Below are 19,166 nucleotides of genomic sequence, written 5' to 3'. Positions count from 1 at the left end.
GACCATGGGTAAGTTGCCTCCTAAGGGAAATATGCTGGGTTGTAAAAGGATCTTGAATCTTCAAGATAAAGTCTTAACAAGAGTCAGTGGCTGGAAGCCAGGCAAATTCAAATGGGGAAAAAAGGTGCACATTTATAGTGGAGAAGGGAATTAACTCTCAGAACAAACTACAGAGATGAGGGAAATTCTCTTGCTTTTGATGTCTTCAGTCCAACACTGAAAAGCAAATGCAGCCAAGTACAGACTAAGTTTAAGCAAAAACATTGACTGGGTTTAGTGCAGTTATAGTTGTGTGGCAGTAAACAGCTGATGATATCCAAGTGGTTATACTAGGTGAGCTAATATTCTTTTTCCATGCTTTACACTTCCTGAGCCATTAGCACAGAAGAATTTTTGGAGGACTGTGTCCTGCTCTCAACTCAACATTTAAATAAATAGAATTTGCCTCCACAGGAAATATCTGGTGCATAATCTATCTCATGTCATTTAAGTTGACTAAAAGTAAGCCACCCAGCAACTAGTTATCAAGGTTTTGCCAAAGTTGATGACAAAGTGCTGGCACATGCCATGAGTGTTTTGGCTACCAACAGTGGAGATACCAGGTGGCCCTCTGGTCACACTCTCTCCATCAACTAGAAAAGAGCCTAGATTAACTTGAATCTGACAATGATCTTTTAAGTGGATGAAGTTGGATGAGATGAATTCCAGCATGTACACCCCTAGCTAAGACATTTAGCAGCTGTTCTGTTGCCTTCATTCTTCTTGTCTCATAACACCCCTCCTTCTATTTATCACTGTTGGAGGACATTCCTACATTTCATACCCACCCCAAAATGACTTTCACTTTAGCAAAATCAAGACTGGCCCTGAGCATTAATTGCCCTCTGAACGTTTGCGTCTTTCTATTATCTGTGATGGAGCCCGGGTGTGTAGCTCAGACTTAAATAATTTTCTGTCCTAAATGATAGGTACATTCTTGTAAGAGATTGAAAAAAAAAACCCAAACCACAATATTTCATCCTTGCTGTGCTTGAATTTTAAGAGATCTGAGATTCACCCTGATGAGAGGAAACATGCTTATATTTATAAAAAGAAGAGCAAGAGGAGCATCTCATGTGACTTCAGCTGTCGAAAAGTTGTAACATAACCATGTGAGGTCAGTCATGTTGGGCTGACACCTCTAGAATTGATGCCACCGGTTCCAGATGCCTGTTCCAAGATGAGGTCAGCCACTGAACCAACCAGGATTAATTCACTGCTGTCAAACATCCTTCTAATGTTCTGCCCCTAATAAGGGGATACATTGTTTTATTTGGCTGATCAAGGAATTTGGAACTAGGCACCAAATTCAGCTTCAATTTTTTAACTCAGCGTGCTAAGTAAGAAGTAATCCTATATTGGCTGCTTAGGCAGAGATGAAATAGGCACTTCCAGAGGGTGATTCAACCCAAAGGAGCAGAGTCACCTTCTCAGAGAACATCTTCATCTCCTTCTCTCTTTCAACTATAGAGAAATACAAGGGTGACCAAGACCTAAATTACAGCAAATAACTAAATAGATAAAATTAGATAAAATTAGTGAGGGTGAATCTGAAGAATCTTAAGAATCTTAAAATCCAAACCTGAAATTTTCAGAAGTCCCCATCTTGTTCGTTGACACTGCTGGAAAGAAGATAAATTTTTCTGTTGGCTCAAATGCCTCCATGTAAAGATATTTATATGTTCATCTATAGATACTTATATGTTTATTTATCTGAATATTTATATATGCATACAGATAATCATATAGATCTCTCACCAAACAATCCTCTAATTAGGTGCTGTCAAAGAAGAGCAGTTTTAAAAAAAGAATTATCTAGGGATTTGGGGTGAGTTTCTTGGGGTAGCAGTTTAGGTCCCAAACCTGCACTTTTGGTATATTAAGAGCATTACAGTGCAATTCATGGCAGCAATTATGTAATTAACTTATTCTATATCACACTAGATCCAATGTGGTCTAAGGCTAGCTAAGGTACATATCTGTTATATTAAGTTATAAGTCCTAAGAGCAAAATCATTTTAAAAAATGCTGCTAGACTCCTCTCTTGTTGTGGAAATTTCCTGTAGCGTTTTGTTGTGATTGAGCATTTTATTTGTATTTATTGGTTGGAAATTTTTTTGCTATCTGAGGTAGCTCATGATAATACAGAGTATCTGCTGACAGAGAGACATTTAAATATTGTCTGTTTATGAACTTCTGTGATGTTTTCCATTTCAGAGTTTTAATTATGTTCTTCCCTCCAGGGAATTATTTCTGCACAGCTTCCGCCTTAAGTTCACAGACTGCCCCTAGGACTGGACATGTTTCTCCACCCGTGTGACCTCTGTGAGAAGCAGCAGAGCAAATTTCCAAACCAATGCTCTCGTCTCATCTACCACATTCTTTTGATTCCTCTATGGTCTATAAGGGTAAAATTCTTTCTTCCAGTGTCTGAGATGCAGTTTCTTTTCCCCCAGCATCTGTCTACTCTTCAGCATCAAATCCTTTCTCCTTGTCCAGCATAGTTTCATAGCAGCCACATGGTCTTAGAGCTCATACAGCAACTTGGACAGAGTGGTCTGCTTTGATTTCCTCACTCCACAGGAAGAGATATCTGGATCTACAGTGGAGGAAAAAAAGCCAAGCCACCACTTTTTGGAACATTGAAGAAAGATGTGATTTTAACATTTAGCATTTCACCCCCAAACTAGCTATTTTTGCCCCAGGTACGCTCTTCACTGACTCTCACATGCTTGTGTTGCTGTACACCCAAACCACAATGTATTGGGAGAGGGAGGTATTTATTTTCTATCCCCAAAATGAACAGTGGAAGTGCAGCTTGCTGGATGCCAGAAGGGAGCTGGGGGCATTTGAGCCCAAGATTCAGGAGTGTATCTGTCTCCATGTAGTGGGTAGGATATAATTTGATCTGTACGGTCAATTCACTGTAACAGAGCATGGATTGCAATTTTTTCCACCTACAAAAGCAAGATTTAATACTGCTAGGTCCTGGCATGTGTGAGCATTTCAAAACACATGTTAAAGGTCCATGAGAGTTAAGCAGATCCCCTCCTAACAGTATGGGTATTTTCCACAAAGCTCAAGGTCTTTCATTTGTGGAATGGTACAGGTATGCTGATGGCAAACTTTGATTATCCCTAATCCTCTTTTGTCTGCAGGGGAATAAATCAGAAGGAACGTGAAGCACACAGTAAAAGAATTTTTTTTTTTTTTTTTTTTTTTTTTTTTTTTTTTTTTTTTTTTTTTTTTAAAGTGAGGAACATTGTGCTGTATATTCCTTAGCCAGCAAAGTCAGGGATAAGCAGATTTTACCTTGGTTTGCATCTTCACCCAGAAAGCTGTGGATAAACTGCCAGGACTCACTGCCCCTGACGGGAAGAAGGAAAAGTATTTCTTCCTGGTATTAGATTTTCTAATACTGCTTGTCTAACAAAAGTTATTTTGTCCTGGCTTTGAGCCAGTGAAATGAAGCTTGGGTTTATTATGGACTCTTTTCCTATGTCCCTTTTTCTTCAGCAATGATATTAACAGATACAAAATACTGTTGTTTGGTTTTAAAAATAACCTTCTGTTTTCATCCACCTTTCATGCTTGAAAGGAAATTTGTAAATTGTCAAGTTGACTTAACTTTTCCTGTGGACTTGCACCTATTTGCTGTAATAAGAATTTCCCCCTTGGGTTTCACTCATCTCCAGTGTGTGGCAGGAAAAAGGGATTAGGATTGTATTTGTCTTCTTTCTGAAGCCAATACCCTTTCAGCAAGCCTGCTATTAGTTCTGGCTGCCAAAACAGCGTCTTAATGCCTTACCTGAGAGTCAAGTATTTTATATTAAGTTAACTTTTGCCTCTGCTGACTTTCACTATTCTATTTACTTTGGAATCCTCATTCCTTATGGAGCTTACTATTGTTTTATGTGCACTCAAACCTGTATTATGCCCTTTGGTTCCTCCTGCTAACCTGGCACAGAAATGGGGAAGGAGTCTTGGGGCTTCTTCTTTCTCCAGTAATGGCCCATTTTAATGAGTTTATCCTCTGATTTGGAGAGACTCTTAACCCTTTGGCAGCAAGAGATGGGCTTTCTTGACACTAAGTGCTCTGCAAATGCATTTTTCTCAGAGTGGTGGACCATTGGTACCTGGGGGGATTTAGACAGCGCTTAGCAGACCCATTTATTTGCAATACAAAATAATGTTTTGTTTACAGCATCATCCTCACAGGGCATTAATCATGAAGTACCTCATTCCAGCTGCAAATTCTCAACCATCCAAGGGGGCGTTATTATCACTTTTTTATCATGATATAGAGGATCTCTTATGTCTTGTGTTAGGAAGAGGCATGTGCCTATGTGAAGTTCTATGTGCAGATTTTTCCAAGGTGCCTTGCACTTTTGGAGGTTTTTGTTGGTTCAAACTCACAGACAGCAACATCTAGTACATAAACTGGATGGACAGTGTTACCCAGCTCTGACCGTCACAGGCTATCAATGAAATGTCTGTCACATTAATTTAGAACTTCCTTTCAAAAGGGAAAGAATTTCTATTTGCAAAGTACAGACATCTATTGTTTTACGTGGAAAAGTCAGCTGTAAGCTATTATCTACTTTGGCAGTTACCTATTTTGCTAAAGGACATAAGTTGAGCAGTCATGATTTCTTCCATGGGAAGGCTGAATTTTACATTCCTTCTGGCCACTCAGTTGGAATATTTCTCTGGTGATAGCATAATTTCATCTACTGATTGAAAATGTGTCAATACACTAGATAGATAGGTCCATGTATTTTAATATTTTCTGTCTATAATTTTGTCAATGGATTAAATAGAATTTTTGAAGTGTTCACAAGATATATTAGTTTTCTTTTTGAAGGTGAATGAACTGACACAAGTTCACTGACACAAAATTGATGTAATTTAACCTAAGGGGATATACTTTTAGTAGTAGAAATGTAGGTATCATATTATACTGTCTATGGCACAGAAATTTCCACATGTGACTACTGTGGATGTGTCTGGATGTGGCAAAACTGGACACAGTGGGCCCATGAACCATTCACTGGGTGAACCAAACCCATCCATCTTTATTTTCTTTTAGGACAAGAAAATACATGAATTTGTTACTGGTTATAGGATTTTTCCAGTAAATCTATTTAAGTAAATTTTATTTTGTTTTGTTTTAATTTTAATTTGTCTTTCCAAAACAGATTAATATTTGCTGATTTGGGATTTTTGTTGTGAAAATTTTGTTGAAAGTGTTAATCTCTAATTTTATTTTCCTAATTTTATCTCTGCTTTCATTATGGAAAAATGTGATAGTAGGAGGTTAAAAATAGAAAGGAAGGGATAAAAAGGAAGAATGGTGAAGGGAGGAAATGTCCTCTTATGAAAAAGGGAAAATTTTCAGAAGGAACAGATCATTAGGGGTCAAAAGAGTTTTCATAGAATGGAATTTTTCACAAAATGGCTCGGGTTGGAATGAGTGTTAAGGTTCATCTTGTTTCAACTCCCTGCCATGGGGGTTCCACTATCCTTGGTTGCTCCAGGTCCTGTCCAGCCTGGCCTTGGATACTTCCAGGGATGGGGCAGCCAGAGCTTCTCTGGGCTTCTCTGTGCCAGGGTCTCGCCACCCTCACAGACAGGAACTTCTTTTAATCTAAACCTGCTTTTTCTCACTCCCTAATTTGGAAAAAGATGCAGTTTTGTTAAATGTTTTCCTTTTTTTTTTTTTTTAATTAAGATTTTTGTTTTACTTTTCTTTCTTTCACTGTTGATTTCAGTTTTATTTCAAAACATTCCCTTTGTGCTACCTCCTGATACAGTCCTGCTGCCCTGTTGAAGCTAGCTGGACTTGGATAGACACTGACTGGTCTTTCTCACCATATCTTGTTTGCTGTGTTTTTGTGGAGCTGGTCCTTGCACAGCCCGGAGACTTGCAGGCAGCTCTTTGCTGCAGGATGATCTAAATTGCAGCGTTCTGTACTGAACAGTAACAAAAATAGTTATAATTGTTGCCCAAACCAGTAGGGGCTTTAAGAGATAGGCTGAGATACCTAACTCTGGAGAACTTTTGTGCCTGGGTTTAGTGGCTACTTCTTGTCAGTTTGGGGGCTTGCTGCTTCATGCACCATCCTCAAGCAGGATCAGTCTTTGTGTGTTGGCCCTTCTGCAACCCGACAGTAATCAATGTACACTTTAATTGGATCAGATCGTCTCCTTCCCCCTCTCCCCACCCCACCATCCCACCCCCCCATTTATGAGTGACACTTTCTCTTTCTACAGGATTGAGTTTTACATTCACCTAGTTGGGAAGCATGATATCTGCTCCCTGGCATGTCATACAGCATCAGGACCATCTACTGTCTTTCATGAGGTTATTATGACAGGTTCCTGTGTTTTTGTGGCCTGGCTCCATGAAGCATGTCACATTTGATGAATGTCTGACAAACGTGAGTTGCTATTTGTAGACTTGATTTAGATGAGAAGGAAGTTTTGCTTGTAGAGCTGTTCCCCCTGGATGTGATCTGATTCCAAGCCTTTCAGTTCAGGACGGTCAGTCTACAGCCCTGACTGAATGATGGGTCGATATCCAATAACTCATGATCAAAAGCTGAAGTCTTCCTAATCAGCAGAGCTTGGGTTTCCTTCAGGGGATGAGAACACTGTGCAACCACTCTGACAGAGATGCTATTTCCAATTTCTTTAATTTGAGGACATTACAGGCGAAGTTAACTTGGCATGAAACATTTCTTACATTAATTACTATGGCAAGATAAAAAATAATAGAATATACATTTTGGCGCTCAGTCAGTTAAGACCAAACCTGATTCATTTTAGGTCAAAGCTCTGCAATTAGGGTTGGTTTTCTTTAGGATGTGTGGTTTCCACTTAATTGAGCTATACTGTCTGCAAGTTAACTTTTTTCCTCCAACTAGGAGCAAGATTCTTAATAATGACAAATGGATCTAATCCATCGCCTTTCATCATGTTATCGAGGTACAGAGCATGAAAATTTATGACAGTCAAAAGATTTTGCCATAAAAAACCCTGCTGTCTCCTGCCTAGTTGAGCCAGCACTGGAGATTTCTCTGTCTTCCCTCTTGGTATGAGTCAGGTGTCAGACTTTGCTTCGGCTTTTCTTTGGGGACAGCATCTGTCAAAAGTGCATGACACACAGAGTGTTTTCACATTTGGCCAAGATCTTCCTGAGCAGTTCAGACCTTATGAATATTAAATTACAAGTTTGCCTTCTCTTTTCATGGTTTATTTATTTTACAGAAGGCATCTTCTCTTGTTTAATGATCAAGTGATTTTTCAGGCATATCATTTGCAGTGTTCAGCATTATTTATAGAAATTTGTCATTTCTCTGATACTGCTTTGTTAAGTTTGTCTTGGTGAATTAGCTCATATGTCTACCAGTTGAGGAGAGGAGAAAAGGATTAAGCAGAACTTTTGTCCTTCTTAGTCCTGACATCTAAAAGGAGAGACAACACCATGTAGACATTACATGTGGCAGGCAACAGAGTGACAAGGCAAAAAGCCTTGAGGGTCTGAAAGTGAAAGACAGGCAGCACTGGCCAGAGCTAAACACGATGTGGGGACATATTTAATGAGCATTGTTTCTGCGAAGTCTGAGAGAAGTCCCAAGTCTCATCCTTAGTTAGCCAAATATTGAACCTACAATTCAAATGTCCCTGTTGACCAAAGCCATTGCCTCTTTTTAACAGATGGAAAGGGACTCTGCTAATAGTCAAAGTTTTGATCACCAAGTTTCCAGGGTACATTTGGGATAAAGGCAGCTCTCCTGTGAGAAGAAGAGCTTATTTTGTTTGTACCTGTAAACAGACCATGGTCTGACACTGTTGAACAGCTCATGCCAAAAGCCATCTATCTTTGCACCTTGTCCTTTACATTCCTTCTTGTTTTTAACTGTTACTCATTTTTACAGCACCTCAGGTGTGTAAGATTTTCTGAGCTATCATGAAAGCCAAGCGGTCCCAGTCCATTAGTGACGCGTAAAAGCTGTTTGCAGTTTTATGTCTGCTAGTTTAATCGACTTTTCTGCAGACTACCACATGGTGTTCCTTCCATTATATCACACTGAAGTATAGCAAGAGAGCATTCAGCGTCAATAGAATCAAAGCACAATGAACAAGAATCATTTGAAAACCAAAGAGCTGCTGTTTGAAAAGCATTTCCCTTTTAAGCTGGTTTTAAGGGGCTTGAGACCCTTTCCTGCCTCTTGTTGTTAAAGGTGGGTCCAAGTGGGCAGTCTCTCATAAAAATCAGAAAAATTCTCATTGAACAACATGTATCATATTAGAAAGAAACTTTTGGATTGCTTCATAGCAAAAAGATGGTATTGGGTTACAAAAAGAGATGTGTTATATCTAAAACCCACAGCAGAAAACTGGGCCACTGATGTCATTGTCTTGAAGGAGAGTACCACTCTGGCTGAGAAGAGACACCAAGCGGCTTTTAAGTGGGGACAGTAGGATGACACAGCCTAATGACTGTAGCACAAGACTGTAGGTCCTTCAGCTGATTTTACTTAGAGAAAGCTGAAGTAAATCTTTTCAATAACAAGCATTAATTTCGCAGACTTGGAGACCCTGATGTATCTGAGAAGTCCCAGATTTCATATATGGATTTCTAGTGGTATATGGTCCCCTTACTGTTAGAGGGATCTAAATCTACCTGCTAAATAAGGGAAAAACCGTCTTATTCCATACAGGAATTTAGGAAATATTTAACAGTATCAGGAAGACAGTCTTCAAATCATTTTAGATACTCCTCTGCAAACATCAGCTCAATTCTTAGCAGTGGCTGAAATGGTTAATAGCATGTTAGCAATGAATAGGAAAGGAAGTGATCACTGAATGGAAAAATCCTGTGCTTGCAGGATAATAGATCTCCCTGATATGGGCAGGAGGGGAAATTGTAGGCTACAAGTCTAAAATGCTGCATGCTGTTATGCTGTTTTGCTTAATGCACTTAATGGAGAGTACTCTCCACCGTTCTAGTTCAGCAGCACGGTCTTGGGAGTAAAGATTTGCCTGATCAAACTCAGTTCACTGACAGCCTTGGACATAAAGACTGCCTACCAATATCAGCAAAGTAATAAAAAAACACAAACAAACAAGAGAGGGATCATTTGGGTCAAGCCTTGCATAACTGAATTAACAGAATGGGAGTCAGCTGTGGAAAATGTAAGATGAATATTTTGCATTTTAGCACGGCTATAACAGCAGAGCAGGCATTCAAAAGAGGAATATCAAGAAATTTGCCTTGATATAGAGATGATGAAGATTTTTCCTATCATATAGGTAGATGGAAAGAACTCTGAGCCTGTTTCTCAATCTGTTATGACAGTTTGCATCACTGTTGCTCCATTTACTCCAGATTTATGCTTCAGTTAGCCTAGACAAGCATGAGGATTCCCAAAGTCCTATCTATGTTACTAAATGTTCTCAGCATTTCAGCATTCACCCATGTGTGTCTGGTGCATATCCTGTGGTTCTGTGGACTGAGATGCTTTAGTGTTGTTTCCCATTCAGTCTTTTCATTATTTATCTGTCCCTGGAGGAGGATTTGTGGAAATGGCATTGGAGAACTGTCAGCACTTATATGTTCTTGTTTGCATCCTCTTGGCAAAGTGAGTTCCAGATCAAGCAAAGCACATGCTCAAACTTGAAATTCATATTCCAGGTAGGCATATTTACAAAGAGCAAAGACTACACACTTCTAAGTTTTATATGCACTTGAAGGGTGGGAAGGAGAGAAGGAATTTTTATCAAAAAGCACGGTGCAAAACTATGATTTAGCCTTCCCCAGAAAATCATTACATAACACGTGTTTCCTGTGAACATTATTGCAGAAAGGGTATAGCAATTGAGTTTTCCTTCTCATTACTCATTTTTTATTACATCTGACTTCTGAGAGTCCAGATGAAACCTCAAGAATTTTAAAACTATTTAATTAGTCTGGAAAACATGTAGGACAATCTCATGTGGAGACAGGTACTGAAACAGAAAGGCTAAATTAACAAGTCCTTTTCACCTTGTGGGAAGAGCACTTGGTAGAAGACAAGAGTTTTGTGATCCATGTTTCATTCTCCTCTTACCTCTCCTATAGCTTTGGCCAGGTGCCTTTGTGGACATTTTCTTACTCATCTTCTGTCTCACTTGACTGTTCCAGGCTTCAGGGAGGCTCTGACTCATGGCATGTTCAGCTCTTACCACAATGGCTGTGCTGGAGTTTGGGGAACTGATGTCAACCTCAGACTCCCTAAATGTCCTCACTGAAAGCTGGTGAACTAAAAGCTGGTGAAAAGAGTAAAGTAAAAGGCATTTTGTGTAAGCTGCAATTTCAGCATTTTTCATAAAATATACTTGGTAACAAGGGTGAACGAAGACTGACCTTCATAATGGTTAAGAAGCAAAGCAAAAATTGGAAATTTCCTCCTGAGTACTGTCTGAAATGTCTTAATTGTTCAGGTATCTGTGAGATTCTGTGTGAATATATAACATCTATCATCTCCTAAGAATCTAGATGCAATATTTAAAAGAGAAAAGGCAGCAAATTTGGAAGATAAGCAATGCAGCAATATAGCAGGATTTCCCTGTGCCAGTGGCTGTGTCAGAATGGAGCTGAGTGATTTTCAAATTGAGACAATGTGACTCTAGTGACAGCCATGGAGACATTTCAGAGAAGACTTTATCTGGAAAATAAGCTAACTGTTGGTGGAAAACTGCTCTTCCATGTGTGCAGTTGATGCCTGGTGATCTGGGGGCAGAAAATACAGATAATATGGATTCTGTTTCTGTGTTGATGACCCCAGGAAAGAAGTTGAGCCTCTCTAGGCCTGTTTTTCTAGGAAACTTTGTTAAAAATACTGTTAATAAAGCAAAAGCAGGAGTCAAAATATCACACAGACTATAAACACACAGGGAAAACACTGAGACAGCCAGCTCTGGCATCTCAGTATCTGAAAAATAGGATGCCTGACAGCAGCAATGTAAAACAGGGTGGGATTCAGCTGTAGATTCAGACTGCAGTACCCATTTCTGGGTGGGTTGAATGGTGCTCCATATGCTGTTGAATTGCTGCTGAATATAATAAAAGCTCAGGCGGCCAAGCTCAGCTCTAGGCTTCTCCATATAGGCAAGAGTGAAAGTCTGATCTTTCCCAGTCACTCTTCAGTGAGCAGAGGGAGGTTAGTTCTGATCTGTGATGAAGAACTCAGCTAAATGGTTATTGCTGAGAGCTATCCAGGAGGAAAAGAGGTGCAGCATCCTGTCAGCCCTGGCTTTGCCACTCAGCCCTCCTCACTCAGGATGTCCCCCTTGGCAGGGAGGTGAGGAGACTCCCCACTTCCAATCTGTGGCAAACTCTCCAAAGAGACAAACATGCTTCCTTCCAGGTGGTGGGAGATCCCAAACTCCATCAATCCCTGGCTTGAGAGAAGGCGGTGATGTGCACTTTTGATTTCTGTAGTACAACTTTTCCTCCCAATGAATTAACTTAATGTCAATACTAACAACAGTCAGTCAGTTGGTGTTAGGAGCCTGATCTATCCAGTATTGTTGTCAGCATGTTATATATCATGTAATCTGTCTTGGCTCAGAACAATCAATATATTGCTCCTGAATTTGCTTAAAACTGATGGAGTTGAACCAGTCATAGCAAAAGTGGAAAACATTTGCAAAACTTACCCTTAAGGTGCACAAATGTTAGGATACTCTCCCCACTCTTCCTCTTCATGGAAAACAGTGAAGATAATGGCTAGATTCCTGTCTCACAGGTGTTTAATGAGGTTAATGGCTCCCTTATAACAGTTTGAGATCTTTGAACAGAAAACATTACTGCAAACCTAGGCATTGCATTATTATTCTTCCTTATCCTTTTTGAAAGGGGAACATACCCTTCAAAGTGTTCTGTTTTGCAACTGCATTGTTATGGTTGTTGGTGTATAAAATTGGTGCTCAGTGTGTATAATTTATAGCCTCTAAAAATGATAAATTGCCTGAGAAAGGGGAGGGATCTCTGTGTTCAAGTACTAGAAGTTTCAAGATGAAAGGATATTTTTGGGAAATGGTTTATAACTTCCCACAAACTATAATTTTACCTGCTTCTTAGCAGTGCTGTTTCTACTTGCACTGATGAAATTTTTGGAAGTATCCTAGCTCTGATCTTCCTGATGGACTCTGTTCAGGCCTGCTGCAGTCAATAGGAATGAGCAATCTTAAACATCTTCCAGAAAAAACTTAAAACCTTTATGGGTTCAGATGCCATAAGCATTAATGGTATCACCACGATCTTTTTTGTAGGGATAAGCTAGAAATTATTATATTTAGCCTGAAAAACATAATAAAATTTGTATCTATTAGAGGAATATGGCTGTGGAACTTGCCTCTAGTTAGAGCCAACTGAACTCAACAAGGTTTGCAACAGTGTTTAGTATATTTATATGTGTGACTAAATTATAAACTTTCCTGAGAAAAACCCCGGGGAACTGGACTTGATTCTTTTCAGGTTAGACTTCTAATCTGATTCATCTGCACTGGTTATTGGCCCTCTCATTCACATTTAATGGGCTGATTGTGTAATGTTGTACTCATTAAAAACCAGAACTGCCCAAGTAATTATTAATAAATTAATGTGCTTGGTGATTGGTTGAGGAACAGTGGCAAAAATATATTAAGTCATGAATTAGGTTAGCTTTACTATGTATTCTAGGAGGTAGTCCCAATTAAAAAGGGAGGAAGGAAGGTAAGGCAGGGAGACACAAAACAAAACAAAGATTTAACTAGAAACTGTCATCAGTAACAAGTAAACATGCTATGGTTTTTGTTTCTTTTGTTTTGGAAATGCCTTCAAATTCCTATGCACTTTCACTGCTATTACTGTAACTAAAACATTATCTTAAGATTTTAGATTTCATTGATATTGATCTCATAAAATGCTGAGCATGTCTGTGACGTTAATGGAAGCTGAGACTATTCAGCAGCTCACAAGTTCAGGCCCAAAATGGTTGCATTTGGTTATATAAAATGCATCAACCTCCTAACCTCATTTTACAAAAGTTTCACATTGTTACAGAATCAGCTTAAATGATTCCATCCTAATGGAGCTCTTGAGTAGTGGTTACCAGAAGCTCTTTCACAGGTCAGCAAAACACTGTTATGTTGATGGCTCCTGCTGACAGAGACTAGCAAGAAACAAGTCTTCATGGAAGATGAAATGCATATTTCATTGGAGGAAGTAGAAGTGTTGCTTTGTATTTCAACTTGCTCAGACCTCTACTGCAACATTTAACCTCATGATAACTCTGCTTTTTCCCCTATAAAAACATGAAGTATTCACACAAAAAAAGCAGTTTTTGTCATGAAAATGGGATGAATATATGTATCCAAAAGAAATCCAGTTAAGAAAACTTCTAAACTTCCTAACATCATTCTTTTCAGAACTCAGACAATGCTGATTATAAGAAAAGATGTATAAGGGCAGCTTCATCTGTTTGTCAACTGGAATTGGTATAAACAGATTTCTGAATTATCCTGTTAGACCTTCTATATCAAAATTATGTATAAAACAAACTGCTGATGTGAAAACCTGTTAAGATCTTTTGGTGAAAAGTTATGCTTTATGTAAACTAAGACTTTTGCAGGATCCTGACAGGTTTATATGGCCAAGAAGTAGAATGAGCAGCTGTTCCTGGTCTGTGAGGTCCATGAGTAGAAGTGGACTGCATGATGTTCCTTCTCCAGGAGACAAGTGTCTCATTTGAGCTGAGGACGAGTGTCTCCATGGGATTTTACAGGTCCACCAGGTAACTACTTTCCATCTCACAGACACCTCAGGGCATAAACAGCTTCCAGCACCCTTCCAAAATGACAAACTGTATTCAAAGGCTGTGGAAACTAATCTGTTACCTCAGCCTTTGACAGTGTCCAAAAGAGTCTGGGCTCCATTTACAGAGGCATAGAGAAATTCAGCCTTGTAGGCAGCAATTTAAATACCGCAAACTCCTACAATGCCAAATGAAAGCAGAGGTGGGTATTGGATCATCAAGATTTACTCAACTGGTCAGGAGCAAAACCCAGCCCTCAGGTTGCAGAGCAATGTTATGAACTCCAGAGAGTGGTAGCCCAGGGAAAAAAGATCCTGTAGTCAGCTCTGCAGAAGCACTTAGGTGTCAAATGTCATTTGAAGCCCACAGAAGTCAATAGTCAATGAGATGCTTGGCCCAGAGGCAGATATCTGTGTGTCTTAGATGGTTTAACTCTCCAAGTTAATTCCACTTTCTTTCCCCTGGGTATTTTGAATCATCTGAGACAATCTTGGGTGTTTAAGAGACCCACATCACCATGTCAGAAATGGTCTAGGATTTATGGGGACCTGCATTTTTTTTGGAATGACAGTGAGGGGCCACAGGCATGTCCTGGAGCATTTTGAATGAACTCAAGTTTCTACATGAGCAAGTGAGCAGTTAAACAGAGAGTGCCTGCTGTGCTCTCTGCTCTGCCATTAATAAAGTATAATGAGTGCATTCTGTTGCTTTAGCAAGGACTGTATTTTAAATATCACTCTCCATCACTCTCTTTTTTTAAAAAATTTGTTTTTGTGGTTTTTGTTTAGCTGGCTATTTTTTTTTCTGTTTGTTTGTGTTTTAAAACCTCACAGAGATCTAAAAGTTAAAACAGAGCTTTCCTGTTCAATTGCCTGGTTCAATATTTGCTTGTAAACACAGGGTATGATTCTTTTTTTTTCTGGTCACAGGCTTAGTCATGCTAGTTTACAAGTTTCAGCTTAGCTGTTCCTATTGTTGTCTATGGATACATATGTATATGTATTAAAGGAAAAAATAGCCAGTCTCCTGTTTTTGGGTTTGTTTATATTCGTTACTTGATCCCTTCTTCCTTTGTAGAGACATTAAACAATAGTAAATCATTTGTTATTTAGTTTTTGGTGACCATGAGCAGAGTAATAAAAAGGAACTTTTGTAAAATTATGGCATTTAGGAACCTGCAAGGAGAGGGAATCAACACTCTTATGCGACTGACCCAGTTGTATTAATGGTTGGATATACCAAGCCACAAAAAATCAACAAAATCTCAGGAAACAAAAAGAGGTAAAAAACCAATTTGTTCCTCATTAAGGTGCTGGAAAAGTCCAAGATAAACCTGTTTAAAATTGATCTGATAAGCTGGGGAGCTCTGATTCACTGATGTGTTTTTCCCTGCTAATGGTCCTTTACTAATATTTATCCATTGCTTTGAGTAACTATTAATCTCCTAAGTTGAGAAACTCTACAAATGCAATTTCTAGAGCATTTAACCTTTCATGTTTACTGCCTCCAGAGTTTGGGTTGACTTAGATACCAAGCACTGCATTTTGCTTTGTTTCTATGAGCTCTAAATTACTAAAATATTGGCACAAAGACTATTTAAAACTGGATTTTCTTCTTTTTTTTTTTTTTTAATCCTGCACATAAATATGGTATTTTTCTTGAAGTGTAATGAAGTTGAATTCACTTTTGTTTTTCCACTTGCTTGCTTCTGCCTGTTTCTGAAGTTCCTTCAAATTGCCATGTGCTTGCAAGTGTAATTTTTTTTCTGCTGTAATTTGACATCAGAAATGACCAGAGAGGTAACAGCTCAGCAGCATGAATGTTTTTCTAATGATCTCTCAGAGAAAACATACCCAAAAAACCAAGTATCTTGCTGCCAGCCTAATAATTCTAACTTCTAGCAATAAGTCTTGATTTTTTTAAAAATGAAAAATCTCCATGAACTTCCTCATATTTGCAGCCACTCGAGTTTATCTTTTCACAGCAGAGCTTATAATCCTTCTCTTTCTCTCCTTCTTATTCTTCCTTTTCCTTTTTTCCATTTTTCTTTTTTTCTTCTTTTTTTTTTTCTTTTTTTTTCCTTTTCCCCCTCCCTATCCTATTCTGGCCATGACAACTAAAGGCTTTTAAAAAAATGGCCTGGGCTCTGAACAAAGCCTGTTGTTGCAGGTAATTGTTGAAATATCAAGGGTATTCCGTCCTCCATTACTTAAGCTTTCATTTGTGGCTTTCATGGTTTTGAGGAATGTTTATGGCTGACAATCCTTTCTTTACGGCTCTATCCTTCAAGCTCTGGCTGATACCGCTGAGAATGACCGCATGAGTGACTGATAAAATGTCAAGATGCCATTGTTTCCAGGAGAGTGTTTGGGAGCAATAAGATCCGTTTCAATTTATCTCACCCACCTGACTTTAAGGCTCCAGGTTTTACTTCTTGAACCGCTACAAGGGATAACAAAGCAAAACTCCCCCATCCCCTGCAGCAAACAGAAAACTTGGGGCCTTTAAGCACTCTGAGATAATATTATGCAGATGGGTCATTACAGCAGCAGTGTTCTGACGTTGGAGATATATTTCACAAAGCACGTCAGTACAATATTTGGGACTTAATTAATAATCTCTGTGAAAGCTGGTTTATGGATCATAATAACCATATTTTTAAATCTGTGAAATACAGCAACAAAAAAATCTAATTCGCCAGGCAGATGGTGAAGCAGGGTCTGTGGAGCAGCAGAATGGGAGAGCTTTACAGTGAGTTTCAGAGAGTCTTCTGCTAGGATTTAGCCCTTGCCAAGGTTGTACTACTTCTCAAATTGTCTTTGAGGGTCGCCAGACTATTGATAAAACTGGATGAAGAGAAGGCAGCAAAACCAACTGACACATGAAATAAATAAGAATATGAATTAATATTTTGCACAGATAGTTTTGCAGTGCAATTACTTTAAAGCCATGGCTCTCAAATTAAATAGCAGTCACAATGCTATTTATAATGTAATTTAACTGTAAAGTTTAAGTGGCAGTTTTCTAGGATGTGGGTTGGAATTTACACAGGGACTGGGACAACTTGGGGTTTCTTCCTATCTGGTACTTGTGAGAAGAACTGACACAATCATAATGGTGTTAATAATAGCAGCAAAAAAACCCTCACCTGTTTATTGTGAGCATTCTACTTTAACAATTTTTTAGTCTCCAATCCTGTAGAATCACAGCATAGTTTGCATTGGAAGGGCTGTTTAGAGGTCATCTAGTCCAACACCTCTGCGATTATCGGAGGCATCTTCATCTAGACGAGGCACTCAGAGCCCCATCCAACCTGACCTTGAGTGTTTCAAGGGATGTGTCATCCACCACCTCTTCAGGGAACTTGTTCCAGTGCTTTTGCCAGTTCAGTGTGCCATGAGGCTCTTCTCAATCCTTTCCCTGAGAAGGCAGTGCCCAGCCCAGCTGACACCTCCTGTACCTGAGGATGGCACTGGAGGGCTGACAGGTACTCAGGTTTGCCCTTGGTGGGGCAGAAAGGTGGTTTCACAGTGAAGAGAAAGCTGCTGCTCTGACTCAGCTTTCCCAGAGACATTTCAGATACATCCTGTCCAATATGTAAGCTACTCATATGCTAAAGCGATTAATCTGAGCTACAAGGATGTAATTAACTGTCATTTAACTAACAACAGCAGTTAAACTAGCATTTAAATTTGCTGAGGCATAGATTTGATAAAAGGTCCTGAGGTGTGGCAGAACTGCTGAGCCTGGCAAAAGGCTGGTCCCAGTCAGATTTAAATTAACCAATTTATTTTTAAAATCTCAGTCTGGTTTATAAAAACTCTATTGTAGCCAAACTCCCTGGAAAGCTGTTCTTCAGATCAGCTTCTAACTCATACCATTTTATTAAGAACTTTAAAAACTGAGCTGAACTTTGAGTGCTGGGTATATTTTCCAGGAAATGTTAATGAAGGCATGTTTCCCTGAGATTGTGGGAGAGTCATGAAGTAACTCCAACTTTTCTCTTTTTCCAGAGAGCATCATTGTCCTTTCCAAATTTGAAGTTCATCTGCTATGATCATCAAGGTTGCTTAATGTCTCTGAAGACCTTCAGTCTTCCCGAATCTTGACTTTCTACCATGTTAAATAAAACTTAGTTCAGTGAGAATGAGTAACAGTCCTGGCAAGTTCAACCTAGCTGTACTTCTCAAAATATTTTTCCTCCTGTGCTTAAGTTTAGGTGCTCTAAAATAGTTTTTATTTCACCCTCTTTAGAACACTAAAATGTGCATTTTGGAGCTCAGAAGGACAGACAAGGAGATCAAGTTCACTTACTAGACACCATTTTTACCTTCCAGTGACATAGATAGCAAATAGAAAACCTATCAATATCCCTGAACCTAAAATGGAGTCCTCATATTATTGCTCCTAATTACATCAGTTAGACTCCTCCGACACCAAGGGCTCACCTGCTTTAACAGACAGATCAGATGAAAGCTGGAAGGGAGAGTGAAACTGGTCACAAAGCAGAATAATGATAGAAGCAACATTCCTGACTTCCACTCTGATAATATGGCCACTGGAGAATTTCTTACCTTGCAAGACCCAACACCTGTGCTTATGATAGCTCCTACTTTAGTGATATAAAAGTTTTACTCAGGCTTGACCTATACTGGGCTTAATAATAAAAACAAAGGTATTGATTAATCAGGAAAATGGAGCTTCAGACTGTCTAAGGATCATCTGTGGCTACTGTAGGGTTTCTCTGCCTGGTATGCCCATTCAAGTCATCCTGGTTAGTTAGAGTGGCAGAATCAGGTCCAGGAGCATTTAGCCTTATGCCAGACAATAACTTACTTCCTGAGCATGTGTCATCTCTCTAACCAGATGCACTTTAAAATAGAGCAGTCCCTTATCCTACAAAAAAGGCATTATTGTTTTTTTTTCCTTTTTTTTCCTTTTCTTATGTGAATAAAAAAAATATAATTGAAAACCACTTACCTGGTCAACATTATTTCATCGGGTGCTGAAGTATAAATCAGACACAGTGCGACCTTCATAGAAATTTCAGATTTATTTACAGTGGTTTGCACTGATCGCTTTATCTACAAGGAGCTCAGTTTCCCCTTGGTGACTCATAAGTAATGTGGTCCACGCAAACCCGTGTAAATAGATCCAATATTTCAAGGAAGGTCATGCTATATACTCTCTTTGTTTCTCAAGAATAGATGATGGCTTACTGCAGGGCTGATACGACATTTATCTTCATGAGTGAGGAGGTTGATTGTGTGGCCCAAAGGGCAG

At 39.1% G+C, this 19,166-nt stretch overlaps 1 long non-coding RNA gene across 1 annotated transcript; it reads right to left on the bottom strand.

Annotated features, from left to right (window-relative positions):
• Window positions 1-6,296: 6,296 nt before the first annotated feature.
• LOC132341924 (uncharacterized) lies at window positions 6,297-18,955 on the bottom strand. Its single transcript, XR_009490350.1, has 3 exons — window positions 18,864-18,955; window positions 10,155-10,353; window positions 6,297-7,183 (listed from the first exon to the last, which is right to left on the bottom strand). It is a non-coding gene; the product is annotated as an uncharacterized LOC132341924 (long non-coding RNA).
• Window positions 18,956-19,166: the final 211 nt, after the last annotated feature.

The sequence above is a fragment of the Haemorhous mexicanus genome, chromosome Z, assembly GCF_027477595.1.
Source record: "Haemorhous mexicanus isolate bHaeMex1 chromosome Z, bHaeMex1.pri, whole genome shotgun sequence".
NCBI lineage: Eukaryota > Metazoa > Chordata > Aves > Passeriformes > Fringillidae > Haemorhous > Haemorhous mexicanus.
Note: the sequence above shows the minus strand (reverse complement) of the source record. Positions and strands in the feature narration are given on the sequence as shown.